Source organism: Sorex fumeus, unplaced genomic scaffold, assembly GCF_029834395.1.
Source record: "Sorex fumeus unplaced genomic scaffold, SorFum_2.1 ptg000037l, whole genome shotgun sequence".
Classification (NCBI taxonomy): domain Eukaryota; kingdom Metazoa; phylum Chordata; class Mammalia; order Eulipotyphla; family Soricidae; genus Sorex; species Sorex fumeus.
This window is the reverse complement of record NW_026606094.1, coordinates 32,197,309-32,209,810: the sequence shown is the minus strand read 5'-3', so window position 1 is coordinate 32,209,810 and position 12,502 is coordinate 32,197,309. Positions and strand designations below refer to the sequence as shown.

At 41.6% G+C, this 12,502-nt stretch overlaps 1 non-coding gene across 1 annotated transcript; it reads left to right on the top strand.

Moving 5' to 3' along the window:
- The first annotated feature begins 9,357 nt into the window (after positions 1 to 9,357).
- LOC130027894 (small nucleolar RNA SNORA40) lies at positions 9,358 to 9,484 on the top strand. The gene has a single exon (XR_008793103.1). It is a non-coding gene; the product is annotated as a small nucleolar RNA SNORA40 (small nucleolar RNA).
- The last annotated feature ends 3,018 nt before the right edge of the window (positions 9,485 to 12,502 follow it).

The window sequence follows — 12,502 nt, the reverse complement described above, 5'->3', positions numbered from 1 at the left end:
GAGTTGTTTAATTTCCAGGTGTTTGATTTGGTTCTCCGTGTCTGTGTGTGATTCACTTCTATCCTCAGTGCATCATGGTCTAAAAAGATGGCTGATACTATTTCTATCTTCCTTATTCTGTTGAGGTATGTTTGTGTCCTGGCACATGGTCTATTTTGGAAAATGTTCTGTGTGCACTGGAGAAGAATGTGTATTCTTTCTTTTTGGGGTGTAAGGCCCTGTATAGGTCTATAAGCCCTCTCTCTTCTATTTCATCTTTCAAAGCCAATGATTCCTTGCTGGGTTTTGTTCTTGTTGATCAGTCCAGAGGTGATAGGGCAATGTTGAAGTCTCCAAGTACTATTGTGTTGCTTGCAATATCCTCCTTAAAATCTGTTAGTAGTTGTTTTAAATATTTAGCTGTTCCCTCATTAGGTGCATATGCATTTAAGAGTGTGATTTCTTCCTGTTGTACATATCCCTTGATGAATAGAAAATGGCCTTCACTGTCCCTTCTAGTCTTTTTCAAGGTGAAATTAATGTTGTTGGATACTAGTATGGCCACCCCAGCTTTGTTACAGGAGCTGTTTGCTTGCAGGATTGTTTTCCATCCTTTGATTTTGAGTCTGTGTTTGCTCTGTGTGTTGAGATGAGTTTCTTGTAGGCAGCAGAATGTTGGGTTCTGTCTCTGTATCCATTTTGCCACTCTGTGTCTCTTCAGTGGTGAATTTAGACCGTTAACATTGAGAGAGAGTATGGTTATGGGGTTTTGTGTCATGTTTCTTTGTGGGTGTGTTGTGGTTGTAGGGTTTGTTTTGTCTTATAATAGCCCCTTTAGTCCTTGTTTTAGGTTTGGTTTTGAGTCTATGAAGTTCCTGAGCTGCTATTTATCTAGAAAATAGTGTAGCGTTCCGTCTATTTTGAGTGAGAGCTTAGCCGTATAGAGTATTCTTGGTGAGGCATTCATTTCAGTGAGTTTTTTGACTTATCTCGCCACTGTCTTCTGGCTTGTAGGGTTTCCTCTGATAGGTCTGCTGTGAATCTCAGGGGTGCTCCTTTGTATGTGATTTCCTTTTTTGCCCTTGCTGCTTGCAGTACTGTGTCTCTATGGGCGGCATCAATCATTCTAACTATAATATGTCTCGGAGTGTTTCTGTTGGAGTCTCTTTTAGCTGGCACCCTTCGGGCTTCTTGAATCTGAATGGCTGTATTGTGGAGCTCTGGGAATTTTTCAGCAGTAATTTGTTTAAGCATGGTTTTTTCATTGGGATTGTTTCCCTGAGCTTCTGGTAGTCCAATGATTCTAATGTTGTTTCTTCTGGAATCATCTCGTAGGACTCTGATTCGTTCTTGAGCTATTTTGAGGTATCTTGCTATTGTTTGTTGTTGTCTGTTGGCTTGGTGCAGCTGATCTTCCAAGTCACTGATTCTTTCCTCAGCTGTGGTCATTCTATTTTTGAGGGCAGTGAGTGAGGATTTGACTTCATCTATGGAGTCTGTGATGCGTGCCATTTCTGTGTGAAGCTTTCCAATTTCGGCTCTCATTTCTTGCTGTATTTTGTCAATTGTGCGGTCGATTGTTTCTTTCATGTCCTCTTTCAGTTTAGCGGATATCTGTGTGACAATTTCATCGAGTTGATTGAACATCTTGATGATTTCATATCTGAATTCCTTGTCAGAGAGGTCCCTAAGGTGGCTAGCACCTACTGAGGCTTCTAGATCTATTTCCTTGTGGTATCCCTGTGGCGGGGATTTGTGTTGTTTCTTCATGTTGTTGTGTATGTGCAGGGGTAATATGTCTTGATTTGAGTGAACTACCCGCGGCCGGCCTCTGAAAATTAGGCCATGCCCACTTTTTACAGCCATGCCCACCTCTAAAGTAGCCACACCCCCACGGATACCTGGTGTCTGTCCAGGAAGTAAAGACTGAGTGGGGGAAAAGGGACCGGCTCAGCTGGGGCGGTGGAATGGGACAGGCAGACAGGCTGAACTCCACTTTTCTTCCCAGCGTTCGGGGAATGCCTCCAGAGACTTGCACGCTGGGATCCCAGCCCCGGGTCTGAGAGAGGGTGCGAAAACTAACCTGGGGGCTGGGGGAAGAGGGACCGGCTCAGCTGGGGCGGCGAGTCATCTACTGTTTAAGTCTGGAGTTGATCACCCCTCAAGGACAGAGAACAGAGTCGATAATGCAAATAACATAGCGAGATTTATTGTTCCAGCTAGCTGGGATCCAAGTATCCACCCACGTAGTGGGATCCCGAGCACTAGGTTCAGCAAGTTCTTATACTTTCATTTTGGCAGGTAAGCATTACTCAGCAATTTTCTATTACACATAGAGTACACATCTATTTTGTTGTTATTGTTTTGACCCACAACATGCAGCCCACCTCTGTGAAAGTTCTGGAGACCTAATCTTATTCCAGAGATTTAATCTCTGACCAAAGCATCTGGTTTTTCTGCTTTTTTTTTGTTCCTGAAAGAGGCCTAAGTTACTCAGAGCCTGTCATGGCAGTTCTCTGGCTAAGTAGGTTCTAACACTACCTGATCTTGGACCAGTTGTGGGTAACTTGGTAGACTGAGGAGCAAGGGAGGTAAGTAACCTCACTAAAAGAGTGCTTCCATTTCTCTGCTTGACTTACCTTGGCCATCTCTGTTTGGCAGAGGCGAATCAGGAGAATATGACCATCTCTCTCCTCTCTGCCTCACATAGGCCACTTGTGCGGGCCATCCTACTTCAAAACTTCACGTAAAGTCCGGAAGTTCTTTGTGGAGCTAGGGATTTAGCTGGAGCAAGAAACTGCTCTTAGTAATAAAGGAAAGTCAGTCCTAACCTGGCTCAGGCATTTCAGGTTTTCAGAAGGTGAAACAGTATAGCAAAAAAGAAATTTGGAAACCTGTGAGGAGGAAGAAAGAAGTGATGTCAGTGGGCCTCACGGGTGACTTATGTGAAGTGGGGAGGAGAAAGACGGTTACTTTCACCCCAACCACCCCTGCCACCCGGGACCCAGGGTTACTGGGTTCTTGTTTCATTCGCAGAAAGGAATTTTAGAAGTAGACAAGCAGTGAAGTAGAATAGATTTTATTTGGAGGATTTTTAAGGTGTGGAGGGGGAGAGTGAGAGAGAGTAATGTACTCAAGAGTGAACACAGGCTTCTCCAAGGGCGGAGAGAGCCCCTACACACAACCTAGCATTAGACACAATAGCATGAAAGTACACATCTCAAAAGGGGAGATGCGGGCAACACATGTGCTTGGCCACTGGGCACAAGCAGCACATGAGCTCAGGCAGCATATGTGCGACCTTCCTTTGTTCAAGGTGGCCTTTATAGGGTTTCTCCAACCTGCCCCCACCTGGGGCTTCTTCCCAGGTAAAAGTTCGTTGCTAAGGAGGTTACCAGGGAGGATGGAGGTGGTGGTCTTCTTTGGGCTGGATCACATTTTAATCAGATTAAGGGAGAGGTCAGATTAAGGGAGAAATTGAGGAACTTCATGGGGAGGGGGCCTATATCCTCAGGGTCTGCAGATGGTCTTATCAGGTCTTTGTTTTCTGCATCCTCAAGGTAGGTCAGTCCTAGAATTCTTCCAAGAAACTTTGTTAATCCAAGTTTCATTGCCAAGGGCCTTTCCCTATCTACCTGCCTACATCAGAAGGACAGAGAACTTGGAAGTCTCCATACCACATTAGGAAAAATAAAAAAAGCAGAGAGTTGCTGTTGGCAGAAGGTTATATACTATTTCTCCAAGTGATCTTTCTTGCCCTGGAGTTTATAACAATTTATAAGAATTAATCTGGGTATTATCACAGAGAAAGCCTTTGAGCTCTTGGTTCAACTCTTATTATCTTATCAGGACCTTTAGAATACATTCCTTTTCTCTGGGTGGAGCCTTGGAGTTCCTGTCTCCCTGTGCCTCTGGGTGCACTGGGTGGTGTCTAAACTTCTGCATCTGCAAAGAACCCAGATGTTCTTATCTAGTTGGGTTACTTCAGGGTTGAGTGATTGAGTTTTATCATTTCCCAAAAGCTCATTGCCAGGGGGCACCTATCTATCTGCCTAGGACAGAATAATTTCAAAATGCAATGAGTGCTCACATCAAATCTTTCCTGTAGACAGGGGCTGTTATTACTATTTGTCAATGAGTAACTGAGAAAGAAAATGTTAAATTGATTAATCTCACAAATTCAGGCAGTTTTAAAATCACTTTCGCTGTCCTCCCGTTGTTCACCGATTTGCTGGAGCGGGCCCAGTAACCTTGTGAGATGTGTTACTGTGTTTGGCATATCGAATGCATCACGGGTAGCTTGCCAGGCTTTGCCTTGCGGGTGAGATACTCTCGGTAGCTTGCCAGGCTCTCCAAGAGGGGCGGAGGAATCGAACTCGGGTTGGCCATGTTGGCCGCCGCCTCTCCAGCCCAATTGTAAAATAGGAATTAAAATCTAAGTCTGTGTCTCTGACACCAAGATTATTAGAACTGTGTTTGAAAGAAATGAAGACTCTAAATGAAGAATCTATTCTGACCTGAAGATTCAAAATCTGTAATGTCACAAGATCTCATGTGATTCAGTTTGCATTTAAATTTAAGAAACAACAGTGTAACCCATGAATTATTTACCAGAGCAAAATATTTTTGCAAGGAATTTAGAGTAATCTCCGAGGAGAGTTTGAATTGGATTTATTCTGAGCAAAAGCTCAAATACTGTCTCCTATTGAAAGGACCAGAGCAGCTCCATTTTGAAAAGCCTTTTTGTCATGAGTTTACAACCTACTAAGAAAATCCTGCCAGACCTCAAGGGCATATACATAAAGGCCCTGACCACAGATAACAAGGATAATTCAAGTAAATGAAACAAGAAGTGTTAATTTTGCTTCTGTACTCTGGGTGTTAACTTGCTGAAGAGGCTGAGAATGTACCTGGCTGGGGACACCCAGACACACAGGCATACAATCAGACAAGGCCTAGGGCTTAAGAACCTTTCCTGGAAGGCAACTGGAATTGCAAATTTCTTAGGCTTGTTTTCCTTCAGCACTGAGTTCCTTGTATGAGTGTGTTTTGTTTTTTGAATAAATCCTTGAAAATCTGCCCTGTCTCTGTGTGTTTCAGTCTGCATATAAGATCAGACTTGTGGCCACTTAACATTTTTAAGTTTTCCATTGAGATCTATGGCACCTAACACTATGTGAGGAAATACTGTCACGAGTGAGAGCCGTATTCAAAAATAACAACGTTGTATTCAATATTGAAAACACAAAAAGGTTTTTAATGATTTCAATCACATCATGTTGATTGGGAGGTGTTGTCTTACCTGCTGGTGCTGAGGGCTGCCCCTGGTTGTAGTTGGGAAGATATCTGTGATGCAGGGGATCAAAGCAGCCACAATATGTACCAGGTAAGTTCCTTAACCTTGTGCTGTATGTCAGACACAGTCAATCAGATTGTGTTGGGAATATAATTCGTGTGATTCTGGAGTGGCAATACCAAATCTCTTAGTATATTTCTCATAACAGCATCATATAACAAACATATACTTTTCTTAACATATAGAACTTTCAAGATCAGCTCAATTCCTCCAGTTGATGTAGCAGCTAGATAGGGAAGCATCCACCTAGAAAGGGAATTCCTAGGGAACAGTAGAACCACTAGCCCAAAGGCTGCCTGAACCAACTTTGTGAGCATAGTAACTAAGACCTGATAAGACCTTTATCTGGAGCTAGCCCAGAACAGAGAAGGCTGGTCTGACCCTTGTATAGATCCTCCAGAAGGAACAAAGGTCAGGAAAAGAAGTTTCAAGGAAGATCATCGCAACTCTACCTTCCTTGGCAATGGATCTAGCAAGAACTCTTACCTTAGTGGGAAGCCCCACTGGGACGGCTTGGGGAAAAAACCCTATCAAAGCTACCTTGAGCCAAAAAGGGCACATATATGTGATGCATGTGCCCGTATGGCTGAGCACACGTGGCACCCAAGCACATGTGTCACCCAGATTTCACCTCTTGAGATGTGTTTCATGCTTTTGTATCTAATGCTGGGATGTGTGTAGGGCTCTTTCCACCTTTGGAGAAGCCTGTATTCTTTCTTGAGTACCTTACTCACTCCCATTTTTTTTCTCCCTCTTTCCCCTTCCTAAAACCCTTCAAATAAAATCTGTTTTACTTTACTGCATGTCTCCTGAAATTCTTTTCTGTGAGATAGGGCAAGAAGCTGGAAACCTGGGATGAGGCCTAGGAATGACTCTCCTTTCCTGCAAAGAGCAGTTAGTTCCTCGCTACATCCTGAGTTCATGGTTCCCTGAGAAATCAGGTGGTGGGACTCAACCAGATGACCAAGTGAATATCAGGAGTGGCTTGATGATCACCTCATGGGGCTGGTGGGACTCGAAGGGGATCATGGAAGACTTTATCAGTCTTAGTCTCTCCTGCCAGTCCTGGAATGGCAGAGGCAGATTGTGAGAAAATGACTGTCTCTCTCTCTCCTCTCTGCCTCACATAAGCACCCCCTCCCCATGGGGGCCCTCTGACTTCACAATAAAATAAGATACACTTAGAAATTTATTAGTGATAGGCTCAAGGGGAAGACACAGGACAAGATCAGGAATATGGTGTTGGGGCCAGTTCAGCCGAAGAACTACCATGACAGGCTCTGTGATCTTTGGGCTGTTTAGGCCTCTTCCAGGAATGAGGAACTAGCTCATTTCTGGTTAACAGAGCTGGGGGATTGCAAAACTGTTAAAGCAGAAAACCCGATGGTCGTCAAAGATTAGGTGCCTGGAATGAGGTTAGACTATCGGAAGGTAATTACTAGGAGGTGGGCCGTATGATATGGGCCAAGAGAAAAAAAAAATAGATATGTACTTTATGGATAGTGAAAGTAGTTGAGAAATGCACACCTGCTGGAATGAAAATTGTTGAGTAATACTTGTCAAAATGAAAGTATAAGAACCTGCTGAATTTAGTGCTCGGGGTTCTTGTTGGAACCTGCTGTATCCCATATATTTGGATCCCAGCTAGGTGGAACAATAAACCTCGCTATGTGATTTTCATTATCAGCTCTGTTCTATGTCCTTGAGGGGTGGTTGACTCTGGACTCTAACAATGGCACTAGAGAAAGGGAATCATTTGGTATGAAAGGTCAGGTAGGCAGCTCAGGAGGTTCCCGAAAACCTGGATGACCTAGGTCCTTCTGGATCTGGACACTTGAAGATCATCATCTCAGCATCCTCTCCCCTATTTTAATGATAAGCATTCTTAGAATATAATAAAGAAATAATCTATTATCCACCTTGGCTAAAAAGAGGTATAAAGAGGAAAGACTTTTGCCTTTCTCCAGAATAGTTCATTAGGAGAGTTTTCCTGTAGTCTTGGCAGGCCCTTCCCCTAAAGCCTTTTTTGAATTGTTCTCCCAATGCCTGCTTTCAGTCTTGACTGTCTGAAAACAAGAACATAAGTGCTTCTAAAGCTGTATATTAACAGTTCAGTTTAACTTTGGAATTCTGCCTGTGAACCTATTGTCCTTCAGTCACTCTTGTCCTTCAGTCACTTCAATCACTTCACATATATGGATTATGACTAGCCTGGATTTTACTATTTTCAGAACATGTTCTTCAAAACCCTGTTCCAGCATGTTTTCTACAAAAATACATCAGATAAATAATGCATGACATATGTTATTTTTTGATGATACTTTTGGACTCTCCCATAAACGATCAGTGGTTGTATTGTCACCAGTGGCTTAGTAATGAGGGAATTGAGGGGTATCTGTCGTACACACGCTTGGAAAAAAACCTAGAATGGAATTTGGGAGGAGATTCTATATAATTCCTCCGAACTCTCTTGGCTTGAAGAGGGAAGGAGAGAGAGAGAGAGAGAGAGAGAGAGAGAGAGAGAGAAAGGAAAGGAGGTAGGGAGAGGGGGCTTGAGAGGAGGGAGTAGGTGAGAGGGTGAGAGAGGTGGGGAAGATTGGGAGATGCTGAGAAAGAGGACAAGGGAGAAGCTAAGAGAAAAGGGGAGGAGGAGGGGAAAGGGGAAAACTGGCTGGAGGCTCTTTAATCCGCTGTTATTTCCCACATCCAGCCACCCCATTATCTATTCTGATTGGATACCTTTCAATGCATGAAATTTGAACTAATTAACTTTACTTGATGCTCCTTCCTCCCACTCTTGCTGTATGACTATCTTTACCCCTGAGATAAAAAATCATTGAAGATGCTTTCAAGAGATTCTGAAGAGTTCTCCCTTAATTTTTCTCAGTTCACTTTATAGATTCTATATAATCTCAGGGTCTTTAAATCATTTAAGATTACTATTTTTGTGTGTATGATGTGAGATGGAATTACTTTTATTTTTATTTTGTGTATAGCTATTCCATTTTCCCAGCACCATTAGTTACCTTACCTTGTTTTAATTCATTTATCCAGCACCTTTGTCAAAGATTAGCTTTTCAGAGATTGGAGGCTTTACTTTTGGGTTCCCAATTTTAGTTCATTGTGCTAAGTCATGTATTTTAATATCATGATGCTTCAATTATTATAGCTTTATACTATTTATTATCCAAAGTACAGAAATATGATTTAAACTTTTTAAAATTTATTTTTTTCAGACTAGATTAGGCTATCCCCTCTTGGAGAGCCCAGCAAGCTACCGAGTGTATCTCGCCTGCAGAGAAAAGCTTGGCAAGCTCCCAATGACGTATTTGATATGCCAAAAACAGTAACAACAAGTCTCACAATTTGTTGTGAGATGATACTGGCGCCTGCTTGAGCAAATTGATGAATAATGGGAAGACAGTGCTACAGTATAGATTAGGCTATTTGGGGAGTTCTGTGCTTTTATATAAATTGTATTGGTGCTTATTCTAAGTCCTTGAAAAAAACTCAGAACTTTTATGAAAATTTTATTGACTCTGCAGAATTCTGTAGAATTCTCTGGATTGGATGGTTATTTTGATAATGTTAATTTTTATACTTCATGAACATGGAATATTTTTTGCATCTTCTATATCCTCATCTGCTTTAATATAGTTGTTTTTATGTTCATTTTGTTTTGTTTTTTGTTTGGGGGCCATATCAGGTGGTACTCAGGGCTTACTCCTGGCTCTGTACTCAGTGATCACTTCTGGTAGTGCTTAGACGAACATATTGGGTGCTGAGGATCAAACTTGTTAAGCCGTGTGCAGGCAAAACAGATTACCTGTTGTACCCTTTCTCTGCCCCAACTGTTCAAATATTGTTTTCCTTTCCTTACTATTTATTTATTTAGTTAGTTAGTTATTAGGTGAGGGAAGTTACATCCAGCTGTGCTCAAGTCTATCTCCTGATTCTTTGCTCGGGGCTTTCTCCTGATTCTTTGCTCAGGGATGGCTCCTGGTACTACTCGGGAGGTGCCAGGGACTGATGTGGATTTCTGTTTAATGTGCTGACAAAGACTGAAGAGACAGGTGCACAAACTAAATTTTCTTTTGCAACCCAGAACTCATTGTTATCTACAATTTCTGATAGATAAGAAGAAAAATGATTTTTTAAAAAGTCTGCTTTACATTCATACGTAATTATTCTTCAGTAAAACTATGTTCATGGTTAAAGCTGAAGTGGTTATACAGCAGGTACGATGTTGCTCTTGCATGAAGCTGACCCAGGTTTGATACCCAGCATCAAATATAGTCCTGCAAGCTTGACCAGGAGCTAGCCAAGAATGATCCCTGAGCACAAAGCCAAGAGTAAGCCCTGAGCTCTGCCAGGTATGGCACCCAAACAGAGACAAGATCAACAACAATAAAAAAAATGTAAATTTATGGTTCTAAAACTTTGGGAAGTATTGAACATTTTTCTCTAGGAAGTTTATAACACAATCAACTCTCTTTTAAGTTTTCCAAAAATGAGGTTTAGGCTGCTTTTCCAAGTTTTCCAAGGTTTTTATCATTTAATTAAAAAGGACAAAGATAAATTAACTTGTCAAAAGTACTCAGCTTGACCTGCTCAAAATGACATTAATCTGTGGGCTTCTTGTTTTCTGACACAGGTAACATATGCTAAGAAAGTAAAAGTCAGGTTGTGCTTTCCTGGGCTATTTCTTAGATGTTTGCAGTGGTTGGCTGGTTGGCTGGGAGGAATGTAGTGAATTTCTCCTCCCCCCCCCACCCTCCACCAAAGTGGAAAAAAAAAAGTGCTTTCTGCTTGTTTTTCAAGTCCTGGCTTCCTGAATCTGAGTCTCTTCCAGCTGTGCTGCAAGTTTACTATTCACACAAAATCCATTAATTTGGACTATATCACCCCAGGAAGACAGGCTCAACCACAGTAAATATGCTGATATTTATGCTTTTAACTACTGTAAATTAAAAAAAAATCTGTTGACTCTATTCAGGATTATCATGTGACTGCTTTCAACATCCATGAACAGTATAACCTAACTCTTAGCTAGTGAGTAGGGTAAACTCAAATCTAGGATATAACAATACAATCACTGTCACTGTCACTGTCCTCCCATTGTTCATCGATTTGCTTGAGCAGGCCCAGTAACATTGTGAGACTTGTTACTGTGTTTGTCATATCAAATACGTCACAGGGAGCTTGCCAGGCTTTGTCGTGCGGGCGAGATACTCTAGGTAGCTTGCCAGGCTTTCCAAGAGGGGTGGAGGAATTGAACATGGGTCGACCATGTTTGTTGGCCGCTTGCAAAGCAAAGCCCTACCCGCTGTGCTATCCCTCCAGCCCAACAATTCAATAAGGTAAAAAAGTAAAGGCCCTCCCATTGTTCGTCGATTTGCTCGAGCGGGCCCAGTAACGTCTCCATTGAAGACTTTGTTGTTACTGTGTTTGGCATATCAAATACCTCACGGGGAGCTTGCCAGGCTCTGCCCTGCGGGCGAGATACTCTTGGTAGCTTGCCAGGCTCTCTGAGAGGGGCGGAGGAATCGAACTCGGGTCGGCCATGTTGCCTGCGTGCAAGGCAAATGCCCTAACGCTGTGCTATCGCTCCACCCCAACAATACAATAATGGTAATAATAACTTTTTCAGTATTTTGTTTCTGAAAGTATAATTTTAATGATATATTCCCAGGGCTACTAATTTCATTTGGCAAAGGAAACATATGAGTTATAAGTAACAATTGCTATGATTTACCAAATTTACATGGTTTTAATATTTTGGGTGTTTGATTTATTTCAGCTGATGTTAATAGCACCTTTAACTAATCTAGTTAGCTAATTTAATTCTCACAGCCACTCCATGATGGAAGTACCAGTGTCTTCATTTAATTATGAAAAAGATAATTAAATTTCAGTTAGGTCATAATTCTTAATCACTCAGGTAGTATCAAGCAGAGCAACTTAACTAGAAAAAAAAACTAATGCCAAAAGTGTAGTTTTATTATTGGTAGTCAAAGAAATTTAATTAATTAAAAAAAAGTCCATTTTTGGTGTTGGGGAAATAGTATAGGGTTAAAATGCCTGTTACCCCACCTTGACTCAATCCCTGTTACCATATGGCTTCCTGAACATTGCTATGTATGGGCCTGGGTGCCCCCAACAATGCCAGTTGTGCCTTGAAAGCTCACACTCACACCTACTCTAGTCCTGATGCCATAGTACTGTAGGACCCAAGCAGAATCGCATCCTTGAATTCTAGCACTGAACTGTTGGTCTAATTTGCCTTGTACCACTGGGAATGACTCCCAATCCCCTGAATACTGTTAGGTCAAACCCTGTTCCCCAAATCTATTCATTATAGTCAAACTTCTGTACTTTTCTTTGAGGAGGGTAGGGTAGTGCTAACTCTTGGCTCTGTCGGTGCTCAGGGATCACTCTTGGAGAGGTCAGGGGACCATATAGGATGTCTGGGGTTGAATCCAGGTGAGCTGTGTGTAAGGTACTGTGATACTGTAGCTCCAGCTCATGGATATGACATATTCTTTTCCTAATGATGATGAACATTAGGATAATCTTAGTATTATAGAACATTTTCAGGTTAATAAAGTCACTCCAATTACTTTCCAGTCATACTTCAACCTAAAAGTTTAAATACTGGGCCAGGTAGTACAAGGGTTGGTGCACTTGTCTGATCTCCTATGTATCTTCAGGACTGATCCTTGAGCACAGAGTCAGGAGTAATCCCTGACAACTACAGGGCATGCTCCCCCACCCCCATTCAAATAAGTAAATTAAAATTAAAAAGTAAAGTAAAAGGTTATAATCCCTTGGGAAGAGAGGGGTCAAGAAGAAGATGGCAGGTGACCCTAAGACAATGATGGAAGGAAGTAGACACTCTGGGGGAGGGTGTGGTGCTAGAACAAGGTGAACCTGAAACACTATTATTAAAATTATTATAAACCATGGTGCTTCAAATTTAAAAAAATATAAAATAATAGTTTAAATGCCTTCTGGAAGACATGTCAACTAAATTAACTTGTCATACTTATTTCAATATAAAAACAAAATCACTTTGATGGCATAAATTCCTTCAATATCCCAGAGATCATGAAACAGAAAACCTCATAAAATTTTAGATTTATGAATAACATAATTTATTAATTAATT